General features: G+C 39.2%; 1 protein-coding gene across 2 annotated transcripts in view; it reads left to right on the top strand.

Annotated features, from left to right (window-relative positions):
• Positions 1 to 16,794, top strand: part of IQSEC1 (IQ motif and Sec7 domain ArfGEF 1) — a 343,350-nt gene that overhangs the window by 258,929 nt on the left and 67,627 nt on the right. The window lies entirely within an intron of this gene.

The following is a 16,794-nucleotide window of genomic DNA, read 5'->3' as shown; positions in this document are numbered from 1 at the left end:
GTAAAGCCATGCAGAGCATATGCAGAAATTTTCACCAAATGTCTGCTCAAGAGTGTATCTTTGACTTAAAAGGAGATAGTAGTTTGTGACAGACTGTTTGACTTGTGTTTGGGTGGTGGAGGAAACGGAAGAGAGAGGGAACTTGGGTGGTGTATTGCACTGCACAGTAAAATAACATTTGAAAATTTGGGAGAAATGATGGATGGTGTTTTTCTTATTAGCATGTATGTTCTGTGGCCTGTCTGTGAACAGGATTGGAAGACGTATGTGGTCCTCCTTTGGCAGGGGGGTTGAACTAGATGATCTTTCAAGGTCCCTTCCAACCTCTAACATTCTGTGATTACCATTTGAAAGAAAATCTATTTTGTGAGCATCCAGACAGAAGCAGCAATTGCACTAAATTCCAGTTTCTGCATGGAATTCTGTTGCAGCAAGTGCTTGTGAGGCTAGAACTCAGTGCTTTTTATTTTAAACATTTGGGGTTTTTTTTGCTTTACATATATTTGTTTGCATTGTAGGGAGAGTAAATATAGGTCTGTGAAATAGGCAGGTTTTTGTCAGAGCTGTTACGTTTTAGGTAGCCGATTGAAGGCCAGCCGGAAGAGGTCATAGTAGCATCGAATATTCTGTCGGTGTGTGGAAGGCTTCACCTTTCTTCAGTGTTAACATTGCATCTTCTTTTCAACTATTCTAAGCTGCAACTTTCTTTCAACATTCCTAATAGTGCAAAGTACGGTGCATAGCACATGCAGCTACTAGTCACTATTTGAATGCTTTCTTCAGACTTTAACAAACAAACTCAACCTCTCAACTTTGTATCACTGAAAGATAATGGTAGGCGCTCTGAAAAATGAATGCCGAAGAACTGTTTGTTTCCTCCCAATTTTCGTGTTAGATGTGGTTGGGGAGTCTTGTCTGTCTGTGGTTTTGTCCCATGGCTCAGCATGGTACTCAGCACGTGTCTGCGCAGAAGGGAGCAATTGTTTTCTCAGGTACTCAGTCTGTCTTGGGAAAGGCTTGATAGGTGCTGTAAGAGTTTTTAGATTGTCCGTTATACTTGGATTGTCTTTCTACATCCTTCGAAAATGTACTTTTTTCCTGTGAATTTCAAAAATCAAAAATTTGAAGTAACTCCAGCTTGGATTGTTTGACTGTTTTGTTCCTTCTGGCTTGCGGGTGGGGTTTCAGGACAGTACAAAAAGGGATGCTTTGAGTATTTCACCATTAGTGAAAGCTAATTTGATCAATAAAAAACTCAAACCACAACAAACACCTTCCTGCTATCAATACTGACAGTAACTTTCATCCTTAATGGCTAAAGTACGCTTGCAAGTAGGTATATACTATAAAATAAATGTAACGAAACATCACCAACTAAATAGGCTCTGCTGGCATTATAAGCAAGGTCAAAGCAAAATGAATGATCTCATTTGCATTTAGCCCAGGTAAATTCTTTGTCTACAATATGCAGAAAGAGAGCCGTGTAAATAAAGGTGCGTCTTTGCTGCCAGTTTCAAGTTAAAGGTCTGTTGCACATCTGACAATAGTTACTTATTGAAACTGATTGTCATGGGTAAGAAAAGATGACTAAGTGATGTAGGAGAAAAGCTACTGAAATGATTGTAAAGCAAGCAACTAGTACACTTTGGACATGTTAAACTGTTTTTGCAATCTTTTCTGTAAATTTTTTTGTAATCATCTATGTGTAAAAAACAGGATTTTGTTGTCAGTTGAGAGTATCTGAAAGTTGTTCTGAAAACAATACAGAGTGGCAAGATTAAAAATTCTTAATTTCTCTGACTTTTGTAGGAAGAAAAATAACGTTACTGTAAATCAAGTATGGCTGAATTTCTTGAGATTAAATTTTAGATTGGTTGAGCAATGCTTCACATTTCAATTACTTTGCAGTTCGTAATTTAAACGAAAGATGGCATAATATCCAAGCTGGTGATCCAATCAAGTAAATGTAAAGGGTTTCTGATACTTCTTTTTGAGCTACAGTTATCTTCATTTTTCTTTTGTTTCTAAGAAGTCACAATTCTCTTCCTAGACTTAAATACTGGGTTTTTTTAGTTGATAACTAAACATCTAAGTGCTTCTCCTACGCTCTTTTCCTTCTCAGTGGGTTGCGAATAGGAGTAACCATTGCATTGTGCGTATAGAGGAATAACGTGGGGTTATCAGAACAACCATAGGTTTAAGTGCACACTTGCAGTGTATTGCAGTTGTGTACTCTTTGGGTTGTACAGTGAGCACGTCATCGTTTGGACTGCTTGCTCAACAGGTTCTTCTTGTGTTACAGGCATCAGGCCCAAAGCATTAGTCTGCTCGTGGTGAATGTAATGGGGTGTTTTGATAGTATAAAGTATTATAAATATGTTTTTGGGATTATAGGCATGGATTACAGAGGCCTGGTCCCTGTCCATCACTGCTAGGTGATGTTCTCAAACACTGCTGGAGAATTAGGAGGGGTTCAGCTATTTTGCACATAAGCCACGGTGGCTATTCACCCAGTCTCAGGTTTCCACTAAGAGTAAACTTTATCCTCATGTTTGTTCAAGAACAAAGCATCTGCAATATCTGAAACAAGTTTGCTGACGAAGTGTTAGATTGTGCTACCTCTTTGGTTTCACCTGGCTTGGTCCCCTGTGATCTCCTTTGGATATGCATAGTAATTTTTGCACCTTAAGCTTAGCTTTAAATTTGATTTAGGATAGGAGTTCAAATCTGCAGTTCATAAAATACTGTTCATACTAGAAACCTTCTGAGGACTCTAGATGACTCCCAGTCTATGAAACAGCCTATTTCATCTTCATGTGTACTTTCAATACCTGTCAGGCCCATTAGATCAGAAAGCCATGGTCAGGTTTCCATAGAGTAACACTGACCGGAACTTCATCCATCTTCTCTTAGCCTGTCGTGCCTGTTGTAGCTGATACCAACTGCATGTAACTGGCTGTGCTCTGCCTTCACTTCACCACTGTGCAATCTCGTCAACAAAATAAAATGTAATTTAGTTTTCTGGATTCTTGACAAATACAGCTTTCAGCACACTGACATAAATTCTACCCTAGAGAAGGAGGAAATCTCTCCAGTCGGCTAACATGAAAGGATACAAATGGATTAAATTGCCAGTGCTCTTGCAGTCCTACGTGTGTCGAGCTGAGGAGGAGGAAAAATTGGAGTCTCTTTGAGTCCAGAGCATGTTTCCTTTGTATTAATGAAGATAAGTAGCATTGATATAAACTGGTTCACTGAATAATCTCACAGTAGGTGCCGAAGATCACCCATTTACAATGTATTCTTAATCTCTTTTATTGTCTCAAGGTAATTTTTATGTGCCAAGTTACTGCAATTTGTAGCATGGACACCTAGCTGAAAGGAGGGAAAAGGACATTTTACAGTGGTAAAGAAAATGAATTTACATTCAAATTACTTTCTGTTTCTAATCTCCAGATTGGTTAGCAGCTTTTCCTAAGACATCTGGGGGTAGTTCTTATACCTACCCTTAACTATACCATGGAATTAATTATCGTAATGGATTTTCATTTTCTTTTTTGTCTAAGATTTAGATGAGACTTAATTTATTAAACATTTTCTGTGACATGGCAAAAAGTCAATCAAAAGTTAAAAGTGCCTTCACTAATGTAATTTATTGCAAAGTAACCTTTTTGTTATGGGTGACAAAAAAAAATGTGATTTCTTTTGGCATTTTTGTCTTTTGAAGGCAGTGATTTAAAAGATGCTTTGGTTTATGGCATAAGTCACTTCTTGCCTTGTGGTACAAGTGGTCACTGGTGTTCTGTGGAAATTTTCCTGGGAGAGGTGGAGGGCTGCTGAAGGAAGATGGGTTGGGGACAGGCAGCCCTGTCTGGCATGCAGTGGTGTGTGCCGTTCAGTGAGGCGATTCTGTTCTCCCTGTAGCAGCTGCTGGTTTGTTTCATGCGAAGCAGGGTGGGGAGATCATAAATTTTTCTTTTTTTTATCTAGATTCAAAACAAGTGCTGCAGTTAGTAATAATGTTAAAAGAGGAAGACTTAGCACCCTGATGTCTTCCCACTATCTCTTTAGTCAGTGTGGAGTTGAGCCAAAATATAACCCTTGTGCAAGGCATAAATGTCAGGGGTTATGCATTTCCAAAAGGAAACAAAGTCTATCCTGTTCTTCTATGAATAAATATGTACTGTGCATAGTCATATGAAAATTGTTTCTTCTGTTGGTATTTTGCTAATGGTGCCTTACAGAGGTTTAAGGCAAATTTCGTATCAGCTTTTTAAACAGAGGCCTCTGTGGCAGGGGCTGTTTTCTGGGCACTCCCTGTGGATCTAACAGTGGGGACTTCTTTCACTTAACAGATTAGCAAATTTAATTAGTTTTCTGCACTGAAGAGTTTCAAAGAGGAATTTTCCTCATCCTTAACATACCCATTTAGGTCGGTATTATAAAGAAGGTGATTTGAAGGTACGCTTTCATCCATACACTGGTAGCTACGTGTCTGTGTTCCATACTGTCATGCTCAGCATTACAGGCAAAGGGGCAGTATTAGGGAGAAATCTGTGAATAAGCATAATGGACAAATATTTAAGTCTCCTTATGCTTGAATTTATTACTCTGTAGTAACACATACCCTGCCTTTAAATCCCTGATGCATTGCATGTAAAATCCAGTACTATCATTTAGGTGTGGTATTTTCTGGTCATTTCTTCCCTCTTGTTTAATAATGCCTAGAAAGGTAATGTGATGTTTTCTTACTCTTTCACATCTTGCCTCTTTGTTTCCAAGTTTAGAGAGAGGTGTAGAGCAGCTGTGTGTTGAGGCATATGAATCCAGAGCTGGCTGGGATCTGCATGGTGGCAGTCAGCAGGACAGCAAGCACATGTTGCTGTGCCCTGTCTCAGCTCTGCTCTGCTCAGAGCTTGGGCTGGGCTGGCATGTCAGAGGATGAGGAAGCATGTCCCATCTCCCTGAGAAAGTAGCCGGTGCTGCCCAGCCTTTTTTCTTGAGAGTTCATCATATTCCGTAGAGAAGACACCGAATCATGCTGTGCTCTGGTGCAGGAAGCTGTGGAACAAAAAATACTCTTTTTTTAAAAATACTTTTCATTCCATGTTTAGCACGGAGTGTTTCTCTGCTGAGGTGTGTGTTTATTGGTTCCTTTCCTATTTTTTGTTTACTTTATATCTGGCTCAAAATACTATTCAAAGTTTCTATTAGCTATAAAGGTTATTGTGGAAAAAGTCAATATTTGTTTGCATAATTTATACTAGGATTGAGGTTTTTATGGTTACTGAATCTAGTTCATGGACTTAAGTCGATTAGTGGAGGCTCAGACTTTGTTACCGCACATAGCAGTATTGTCCTTGCCACAGCTGTTTCCTATGCTATGTGTATATATATATAGGGTGGCCTTAGTACAGTAACTCATTTTGCTGTGTGATCATTGCTGGGGAATGTGATTTTGCTGTTTTGTCTTTCCTTAGTGATCACCCTTTGCATTAGACATAAAACAGTAAGTATGTGGCCTTTGCTGAATTTTGTGGAAAGTGACTTTACAGTGTTGGCACAGTCACTTGCGGTATCGGCCTAAGGATGTGTGACTGCCAAAAAGAAGTGCCCTGTCTGTAAATATTCCTGCATTTGACTCAAGTCTTCTGAGTGATACAGTACAACTCCATGCTGATGGATTTGACAAAATGTGAATGTAGAGAAATATCCTTCCTGAATTAAAAATTGTTATATTGCACAGTCATGCGCTAATACAGAAGCCATGGAAATATTTTCATAAAATACCTTTAAGTCTAACTTTATTAGGTCAGTAATAAGACCTTCATTGTAACCTTCTTCTTACTCATTTGTTTAAATATGCAGTCAGTGAAAAAGTGATTTCTTTGCCTTAAAATTGGATTTCGGTCCATTTTTTTTAATTTATATATGGGACATTTCAGTGATGCTTGTCATTTTAGTAGGAGTTTACACTTAGTTGTTGGTATCAAAATAAAGAACTGTAAGTCTGAGCTTCAAGTAGAAAAATTTCTGGGTTTAGAATGGTGCTTGCGGAAAGACAAGTCATGGAAATATATACTTCTACATGGTGTGTGCTGTACACATGATTTCTCAGTGTAGCACATTATATGGAGACAGTTGTCACAAGTGCTGGTAGAAAGACAGCTCTATACAGAATATGAATTAGCAACATTCAGATATTTACTTCAGCACTGACTAGTAGTTACTTTCATAAGTTTCCAGTCACTATTTATGGGGTTTGTGATTCTTTCACTTTTTTGTTCAATGAAACACAATTCTGTGTTTTGCACAATTAGAAAATATTGGTAAAGGCATGTTAAAATCAGTCAGTCATGTATTTTTCTACTTGACTTTAGTGTATGCACAAAACCTAATGTACACACAGATGCTCACTCATCTTGCTAAATTTGTGAATCGTTCAAACAGGAAAAAAAAACCCATTAAATACCAAGTGAACAAAACGATGCTTTTCTTGGGGATTGAGAGCTTTTGAGATGTTGATGACGTGAAGCATAACTAAGCATTGTTAATGTCGGCTGTCCCTTAATCCCAAAGAAATGCTTTTTGCAGAAAGCACGTTATTACTGCCATAAAATGAAAGCAGAAGAAAAGAGGAGGCTGTGTGGAACCTTCTGGTATGGCACATTTTTGAGGGAAGGTTCAGTTTCAGTTGGTTTACACAGGGTGTTTCGACAGCATTAATATGCTGTGTATTAGCTACCTGTACTATATGTATCATCTCAACGTTCATGTTCTGTCCAACTTCATTTAAAGGCGTTTTATTCAGCGACAATTTTTGTGAACTTCTGCATAGGCAGAGTGCAGAGCTTTGTACCATCTGATGTCAGTGGCTTTTTAACAGTGGTACTTTGTAGTTTTTAAAAGTCCCGAATCGTAATAATCTTTTCATTCTAGTCTGATTTGGAAACAGCACCTAGAGGCAAAGAACAAAAAGAACTTTTGCATTGCTTTTATCTTGTGCCTTAAGTACATACTCAGCGGGTCTTACTGATACTGAGTGCCACTCAGTGTGCAACTTGGACAAACATCTCTGCCCTGTAGAAGGTGAAACATCCCAAATGACCTGCCAAAACCCACTTTGTTTTAGATCGATCCATGCCCATCACATCGACATGAACACAGGCACCTGCAAGTGGGGTGGGAAAGGGGCGGAGGTGAGGGGAAGCTAAAGCCCCTTCTTTCTGTGGCAGTATTAGATTAATCTGATCACAAATCTGCACCATTTCTCTGGTAAAGGAGAATTACTTTACCTTTTCAGTCCTTTATTATGACTAAGTAACAGTTTGGAAGGAGGAGCTCATGGCTTCAGCTTTCTCTCTGTGAAGTCTGCTGTTGTAGAGCATCAGCATATATTCTTCACATCCTGAGTTCCTCCATCTTGAGCGATGTGGACTGTGTGCCCAGCACCTGTGCTCGGTAGTGGCACTGAATGCGCAGCCAGCAAAATCCTGGAACCCAGTGACTTGGTGTTGCAAACGCTTAAGTGTGTCCTAAGCTGTGGGAACTCTGGATTCATGAGAGAACATGGCACTCCAAGTGAGGAAAAGAAGGATCCACTCTTGTACATGTTTAACTCTTAAGAGAAAAGGGCTATAATATGTATAATGGTATTGGCAAAGTTGTAATTGCAGTTAACTTGTATTTGTGGTACAGAGTCCTGCCTTTATTGCCCCTGGGAATGCAGATTAAACATTTCCCTTTCCCTTCTCCTCTACTTCTATCTGCAATTTCTGGCAATAATACCATGGTGTTGCAAAAACAGATAAGTCAATCCGGTCTTGTGCGGCTGGCACCGAATATGTGACAGACGCAAATCCGGAGACACAATAGTAATCGTTTATTTACAGCAACATTTACAGGTTCTTTTGGATTGCCAGTGATAAATTAAAAGCTACAGGTATAACACAAGGTTTATCACTAATATAACAACAACAAAACACACTGTACGCACATGTACACACTAACAACAATAACAACTTGTCTGCTGTAGGCCCGGCCACCTGGCAAATAGACAAGCGTGTATAACATGGATACAGTGGAGCAAGAGACAGTAAAGTCGCGACAAATAAGAATCAAGGGAAGTATAGAAATGCACCTGAGGAGAAAATGTGAAATATGGGGAAGAGAGAGAAATACTTAAAAGCTTGATGTGCGGAAAAGACTTTGCAACCTGAAAGGTTATAAAGTCGGTATGTTTATCATGCGTAGATGCACGGGGGATTTCTCCACCACAAACGTGCATACTCATCGTGGCCGCTTGTCTAGTATTTATACAGTTAAAACAACACCTATTTCGAAATGTCTATACATATTCATGACGTGTCCCAGAAAAGGCAGTTCCTTCCGGTCACTTCATTTCCATAATCTCCACCTCGGGCTCCTCCTTGGTGGGCTTGCACAGTTCCTCCTGGTGGTAGTGGGCAGGGGTCTTCAGGGATGAAGGCCGTAGGTCTTCCTCGCTGTGTACTCCTCACCTCTCCCGTGGAATCTCTAATTTGGCTGAGCTTGCAGTACCAGACTGGTTTCAGCCTGGTCTGTCTTTGTGTGCACATCTGGCTCTCTCCTTTTTGTTCTTGTTTAGAGATGGATGTTAGCTAGCCCTCCTTAGCTCTTATCTCCTCCTGCCTTTGACGCCTTTGAGCCATGAATTATGGCCTTGTTTCTGTCTTTTCTGTTTCCCTTATCAGCTTCTTTCTCAAGCAATTTGCAGGGGTTAGTGACTAAGTGCTTACTTGCATGTATGTTAGTTCTGGGAAGCAAGTTTCAATAGTTTTAGCTTTGTTTTTCTATGTAGCTCCCTATTAATATTTTCAATATATGTTTGATTATAAAATATGTTTTCTATATGTCCCCCTATCAATTCCCCCCTTTTCTATTGAGTTAAGTAAATTCTTTTAATTGGCTATTCTAACTGATTGGTATAATGTTTCATACATTGAAGTTACTCTTCTAACTATACGCCAAACCCACATATATAGGGTCACTACTAGAAATAATAAAATAGCGGTAGCTATCAACAACACTACTATTGGATGCATTAGGACACTGAAAAATCCGGTGGCTGAAGGTGACCACCCAAAAAGTGTATCCCACCATTTGTGTTCTCCATCCTTTTTTACCCTTTTCAAGACCCTACTTATCTCATTTGCCTCATGATGAACAGTTATTAGAGTTTCCTGTCCATTATTCTTGGCTTCCTCTAATATCCGCATTAAGTCTGGGTGTTTCAACAATCTTTTTGTCACTGCTAAATCTATCCCTATAGGTGTTGATTCTAGTTCGGAAATCAATGTATAGTTTGATCTCAGGATTTGATAAGAAACCACAGGAAAGTAGCTAAAGTCACATTCTGTGATGGTGGTAAATTTACAAATACAGAAATTCAAGTGATTCCTGGTGTCTATTTCTACTCCTTCTACAGATACAAAACGACATGTTGTTCTTAAACAAGCGCAACCTTTTCCTGCATATACGACAACTGGTTTTGGACTGGCATTTGGGCGAATGTCAAAGTGACAGACCTTTTGGTCAGTATCCAGGCAAATGTCTTGTGCACTCATGGTATTGCTTTCGCAGAGAAATCCCTGTTGCTCTCGTACAATACAGGATTCTAAATCAACTGTTTGCCATTTGTTCCCTACCTTTTGGGCCCATGTCCTATGTTCAGAAGGATAAAGCAAAGTATGACCATGATTTATCCCCAAGGCTATTATGGGATATATTACAGTCACTGATGCATTGTGGATAGTTAACACAAGGGCAGTGACTGTGTGTGTGGTGGGGTTATAGGTAAAGTTTACTATTTCCCACCAGGACTGGAGCTCTTTCCACATCAGTGGCACTATACCAAACTATCTTCCGTATCTCTGTGGGGAAGACCCCTTTCTCTCCTTCCCTTATAATAGTGGCAGTTATTGATTGCATCCACAGCTGGGCCTGGATACAGCTCAGGGCCAATGAGTATTACTTTGAAGCCCTCCAATTGCATCTATAATGATATTATGATCCCTTATGTTCGTCCGTTCCCAGTCTGGTAAAACTTCCGACACCAACCATTGGTGAGCTCCTAGAGCTAATAGGGAGGATTGTAATGGCTATTGTAATTTGGACAGATCAGCGGTAGAGGCAGCTAATTTGTTCATTATCACTTCTGGATTTATGGTATTTAGAACCCCAAGTCCTGTCCCTAACACCCCAGCTACATCCCCTGGTATTCGCCTTTGAAAAATATCCGTTCTCCTGCGTAGCCAAGTGGTCCACCCTTCATAGGAAGTCCGTAAGAAAGGGGAACACAATGGTTGTATTTCTGAAACATTACTTTGCATCATCAGTTCCACCCTTTTTAGAGACCACTCTGGGTTAAATAATACTTGTTGCTGACCTATATTTCTGATTACATACAGACCAATCTCATAAATCTTAGATTCAAGTTTGGTTTGGGTTCAGACTGTTTGAGTGCTAGTATCAGCTGTATAGGTTGTGCTGGGCCCCACTGTCGTAGAAGGTACAGCATCTATCTTAAATTTAAATGATAATCCTATTTCACCACGTGCCCAGACACATGTTACAAAGACAAGTTGTGTTAGAGTAAAATTATGCCAACATGCTGTACTAAATAAGCTCTGCCTAATGTTATTTTTTCTGATCTTGTTCCTGTGGCTGTAAATAGTCAGCCAGTGTTGTAGTGTACCTAGTAATATAATTTACAGCAGCTCCCCACACAAGTGAGGGTTTGTAGGATCAACTACTGATGTTGAGGGGCAAAAATCAGGTCAGAGTATTGACAGCAGAGCATTTTGAGTCAGGAACCCTGGTTTTGGTCTAATGGTTTGACTGCAATCTAATCCTTTTTGTGCGTTGTTTTTCTCATTGCTCAGATTTTTTGTACGTGTTTCACAACTTGCTATAGTTTACAGGGCTGTCTGGTTTGCATGCTTCCGCATCAGATAAATCAGTGTATCTTAGCATTCTGAAACACTGTTATCATTGTGGAATTTCCTTTTTTGTTCCAAAATCAGATTTCTTGTCCAAATCTTCTAGCCAGGGCTAAGAAGAGAATTTGCTGCAAAGCATAGCCTTTCACTGGCAAGGTTTCTTTTGAGGGACTGATAACAGACCCTTTTCTTTTCTCCCTCTGTAGAGCCAAGTATCTGGTTTTCTGGGAGGGGATACAGCAGCAGAATGTAGATCTGTTCTATTTTTAGTTCTCCCACTGATCTGCAAGGTGACTGAAAAGTTATTGTAATTTTCCTCTGCTATGGTTTATGCTCGTTGGGCTTTGATATTCCCATCCTTCACATAGTGATAAGGCTATTTTGGATTTTGTAAATTGGGGGGGGGGGGGGGGTGAGGTAGGTAGTTGAAAAGTACAGTTTTGAGTCTACAAACGCTTGAAGTCAGTGAAGATTTCCTTTGCCTTAAATAAGCTTTGGATCTTTCTTAGGAGAGCAAACTGACTACAAAGATTCATTATTTTGCCTACTCCAAAGCAACCAACAACACAAAGCCTTTTCACAGATGTGTTTATTTAAAGGCATTGTAAGTTCAGTTTAAAAAACGAACTGAAGTTGTAGCTATTGTGTTAATGCTGATTTTTGTATATCAGCATTAAAAAATTAACTGGATTAGGATGCAGCCATAGAAAATGAAGAAATGTATGTGAGAGAAGATAAATCCATTTGGGGGGAGGGACACAAAACTGGGATAAGTATAGTAACATGTTAGCTTTTAAAGAATTACCTGGCGCATTTGAGAATTCCTATGTAATTCCAGGTCATGTGGGAAAACTATCATAATACATAATGTTTTATACAGTTGGAGAATCAACTACTGTTTATTGATAATTCTCATCATGCACCAAAAGAGAATACTGTGAAAGAGCATTGTGCTATATGTCCTTGAAACTGATATATCCCAATATTTCTTTAAAGAACATTTTTTTTTCATTAGGTGTACAGGTGAGCATGGGTGGAAGTAGAGCATGAGAAGCAGGGTTCATCATGGGAGGGAGGAGGTGGAGGATCCGTATGGGTTAGCATATTTTTTTCAAGGGATGAATTGGATTAATATCCCCCCTAAAGCCCCCTGTGAGGAATAACATGTATTTTCACCCATGTATGCATTTTATCACACAGTGCTGCACGGCTGTATTTATACTCTGCAGAAAGAAAACTACTCTCTAGTAGTTTCTTCCATTTTTTTTTTTTCCTGGGTAACCCTTTGCTTTTATTCAGGCGAAATGCAAGATAAATGCCCATTTGAGTCTTTTAGATCTTGGAAATAATGGTGTATTAAATGTGATTAAGTTGGGAATTACGCTTAAGGAGGGTCATAATTACTCTAGCTTTAGATGGCATATTATTCAAATTACTGTATGCTCATAATTACAAATTGAGTTTGCACTCTGGGGGTTTATAAACTTTATCTTAGCTATTAACACGTTAAATAAGTGACTTATGTAAATTACTGGATAAACCAAAATTTCGGTGTTGTGCTTATTCTAAGGTTTAATTACATTTCTCTATTAGAAATGAAATAGGGTCAGCTTTAGCAAGGAGGATTGAGTAAGTATAACATTCACTACTGAGATATTGTTAAACGTGGTAATAGTAACAAAATTGGGACGGCCTTTGTAAGTTTGTCCATCGTATTTGCTGGTTCCACTGACTGAAAACTACAGTGGTATGAAGTGAATGAACTCGCAACGACAGTGAATGAAGTGGTTGTCAACAGTAAGCTCCTCCTGCGGTCAGCCAGCCAGCTTCAGAGTTACTTAACTCAAACTTCTGGACTGATCTAGTGAGTGTAAGTTCATAGTTTGAAACCTTTGTTTACTTCCTCTTGCACAGAGATTTCCTAGTTCCTTATTTTTTTCTTAAGTCAAGTTGATCTTTTTTTTTTTTTCAATGGAGAAAAGATAACTTTGTGTTGTACTATTAGTTGTGCTCCAACAAATTGCCAGGAGTAAGGATACTAAGACATGAAAAATTACTGTCCTATCTCCTTACCCTGTGCTACATATTTCTATAGTAGCTTGGTGGCATCTGTCATGCTAGTTAGCTGTCAAAATAGCAGTGGGAGAACAACAGAGGGTATAGCCTCTATACGTCCTTTGGTTCTGCGAAAGCTTCCAATACAGAGAGCAGCTAAATGAAATGGTACAGAAGCCCACTTTGGCTCTGTTCTCTTAGAAGACCCGCTCCTGCCCCTGTCTTTTAAGGCCTGAAACATTATCTCTGCATGTTTGGCACAGAGTGTAAGCACTGCACCTGTGTAGTCAGGATAGTAAAAAAATGTAGCTACCAAAAAATTGTCCTGAAAAGTTAAGCCTAGATGTCTATGAAAAATCACCACTGGTAACCTGAGTGAGAGCGGATTATGCACTATGGATTATAGTTGCTGTTACTTGAGGGAGACTGGATTATGCACTGTGGATTATGCTTCAACAAAGATGGTTTTGGAATGTTGAAACATAAACAAAAAAATCTCTCCAAAAATAATTGCATCAGGCTGTCTCGACTTGGAAACCACAATGCCATCTGTGTAGCTCAGCAAGAATTTGTTTTTCTGCATTTAATTTCTCCAGTTGGAATACATGTGAGATCTTAAATATGTAGATGATTTTTTCATTTAACGTCCACTCTAGATTTTAAAGACTTACTAAACCAAGAAGTGATTTAACCAAATCTTCGTAGCAGAATGGTTGAAACAAAATTGAGAATTCTGGGTGCTTGACATTGAGGGGAGCAAAGCTGTAACTATTCTCCATGTAGTGTTTGAAATGGGATGTGTTAGTATTGCTTGCTTGGTTGGTTATCTGGGGTGTTCCTATCTGTAGAAGGAAGATTTTGTCTGAAGTGGGTTGAGAAAAGCACGTTCTTCAGAAAATTCTGTGGCTGCTTTTGAGGTCAGAGCTTCTCAGATGCCTGTTCTAGTACGTAACCTTCTTCACAGCCCACGCTAAAACTGTCTGCACTTGGTTTCTAAATGGAAACTGATTTCTGGAGGAGCAGTTGACTTTTGTGGACTGCTTATGTCTGCTTTGGATTTCTCTCTGTTTACAAGTACAGATGAAGCTTAATGCAGGAGGACATTGAGTCAGGACCAGAAAAACGTGGGATTGTTGTCTGTCCAGAACTTCTATAGGGAAGAGACTGTCTGGATAACCATTAGATGTTGAAAATAGGCATTGCAGTGTAAATAGTCTCTAGTTACAGACTTGCAGTGACATTACCATCAAAACAGTCAGTGTAGTTGTGTCCTTCCTTAACATATTTGAGTTTCACTGAAAGCTAGTTAAACTCAGGCTTATTGGAATCTGTCTAATGCTTTCTTAGGAAACTATGAAAATGCACACTCGATCCAAATGTTTCACTGGTTTTAAGTAAAGTTGCTTTGAGTCTTTTTACCATCCAGAAAGATGTGATCAGCTCTCATCGTATGTATAGTAAATAAGATGTATGTTGTATATACAGCAAAAGCGCACAGCTGGGCCTTTCATGGTGCTCTTTCTTGTACCCAATTTGTTTGAGCAACATTTTTAATTCTGACTAAACTTCTGAGTTTCCCCAAACTAGAGGGATCTGCCAGTGCTGCTTTTATGTGCTGGAGTATTTCCATTCCTAAAACATATAGTGTGAATTGCTCTGTCCCAACACAAAACTGCAGTAAATATTGTGCAAATGGTTATGAATGCAGCCTTTAGTGGTAAACTTACCAACTGCCCCCACCCTCCAAGAATGGTTCTTGTTTTCTTAATTAGCTTCCACTTCTCCAGTACCCTGGCATCTAATGAAGACAAGGAGTGTCTGTGGTTAGACGGTTTGCCCAGCTTACACAGACATGATGCTTATTTTGATGAAGGGAAACTTAATTTGGAAAGCAAAATGTTTGATGGTTCCATGAAAAATGAAACCCAAAAGTTAAAACTTGTCTTGCTTTCTTGTGTTATTACAGGATATTAATCATATGGGCCTTACTATTTTTTGAATCACTAATTTCTTTGTACCTATAGGTAGCACTATTTATCTGCTGTTTTTTATGGTGCAGTTTCAGCTGTTCATTTGACCTGTAAAGCTAAAATTGCTGTAGCAATAGTCTACCAAAGAAACTATGGCTTAGCCAGTGCTCCTCAAAATTATTTGTTGTTTAGATCAGAGGATCAGCAGAGGAACTGGGGCTGCAGTTTTGAACAGGAGCAGACAGCTGATAAGGTGGGTGTTCCCTGGAGACAAGTTCTGAAACTGGCTGACTCCTGAGCTCTTCAGCATTCAAATTAACCTTCCAGATATGCTGCAGACCCTTCTCTAGGCCTTGGGGGAGGAAGGCTAGGAAAGCATTATGAAGGATAAGCATTTTCATTAAAATATGTATGTAAAATGTTATTGTGTGTGAGAAAATGATAGAATGTCAATGTTCTCATTTGCAGGTGTGTGGTTTCTACTTAAGAGATGTATATATAAATTAAAGCACCTTTTACAGTAGTCCAGGAGATGAGATGGTTTTCCATTTGTGAATTACTAAGTTATGATTAACTCTGTTTAGACTTGATTTTTTGCAATACTTTAATCACTGCATGGTGAATCTGCTTGAAAAAAAGTTAGGAAGGATTGTTATTCATGTGTCAAATACTGCAATAATGAAATTCAGTTGGTGTGTTGGATGCTTGGGGTTTTTTTGGTTTTTTTGTGTTTGTTTTTTTTTTTTTTTTTAAAAATGCTAGCGAGGAATTCTGCTTGCCAGAACTAGCTTTATTATTGAGCTACCGTGTGTTTGGAAGAGGTGGAGATTTCTTTCCATTCCCATTTACAAATGCTGTGAGAACACTGAGGACATGATACAGCAAAGTCCCTCAAGCTTTCTAGGTGAGGTTTCAGTGGAGCAACAAAGGATAATAATTAAAATGTTTTTTTAATTACTCATTTTTGTCCAAAATTCTGATAGGTATTTTTAAAAAATGAGTCAACGACTCCTCCTAAAAATCTTGTTCTCCTGTCAGCAGGCCTCCATAGTACTTAATGTATTATCTTGTGTCTGTTCTTTTTCTGCGTGTTTTACTGCACCAGGAGTTCACGTTCTGCCTTGCAATCACGAACCTCAAACCATCTCACACTAGTGTAACACATATAAACCCATTGTTTTATGGAAGGTAAGTAGGATCTGGATCATTATGCTAATGTTCAGAATAACAGTAGGGAAGTACAGATGCTGCTGTTCTGAATGTGTGTGTGATGTTGACAAAAGTGTTCCATTTCCTCACCTGCTTGTGTGCTTGGGAATAAGTGTAGGGAGAAAGCATCGGAATATTTGTTGCCAGCACAGCTGCTGCCATTGCCTCGAGTCAGGGGTAGGGGTTTTTTGACAAGCTAAATTCTTCCTTCATGTTCTTACTCTGGTGCCTCTGAATATTTTTAGCTTTGCTGTTTCACGTTGCACTTTCCATGGACATCTCTGGGAGTTCCAACGTGGCTGTCAGCAGCCTTCGACAAAATGCAGCCACACCCTTCATCAGAGGGAACTTATCGTCCTCTCTCAGAAGCCTTCAGTGCCTACGTATACTTTCTCACTTAAAATAATTGCAAAGACAATTGAAATCATGAATTGGGCAGGCAGAACCGAAAACAGTTGGACCTCCTTGACCAACACAGAAAATCCTGACTCTTGACCAGCACCTTTGCTCTGAAGGTGTCCATTTTGAAAGTCCCCAGAGCCTATTTTAAAACTTGAGCTCGGGCGATTACTGACCATTGC

Source organism: Leptosomus discolor, chromosome 9 (genome assembly GCF_034619465.1).
Source record: "Leptosomus discolor isolate bLepDis1 chromosome 9, bLepDis1.hap2, whole genome shotgun sequence".
NCBI lineage: Eukaryota > Metazoa > Chordata > Aves > Leptosomiformes > Leptosomidae > Leptosomus > Leptosomus discolor.
This window is presented reverse-complemented; position numbering and strand designations above follow the sequence as displayed.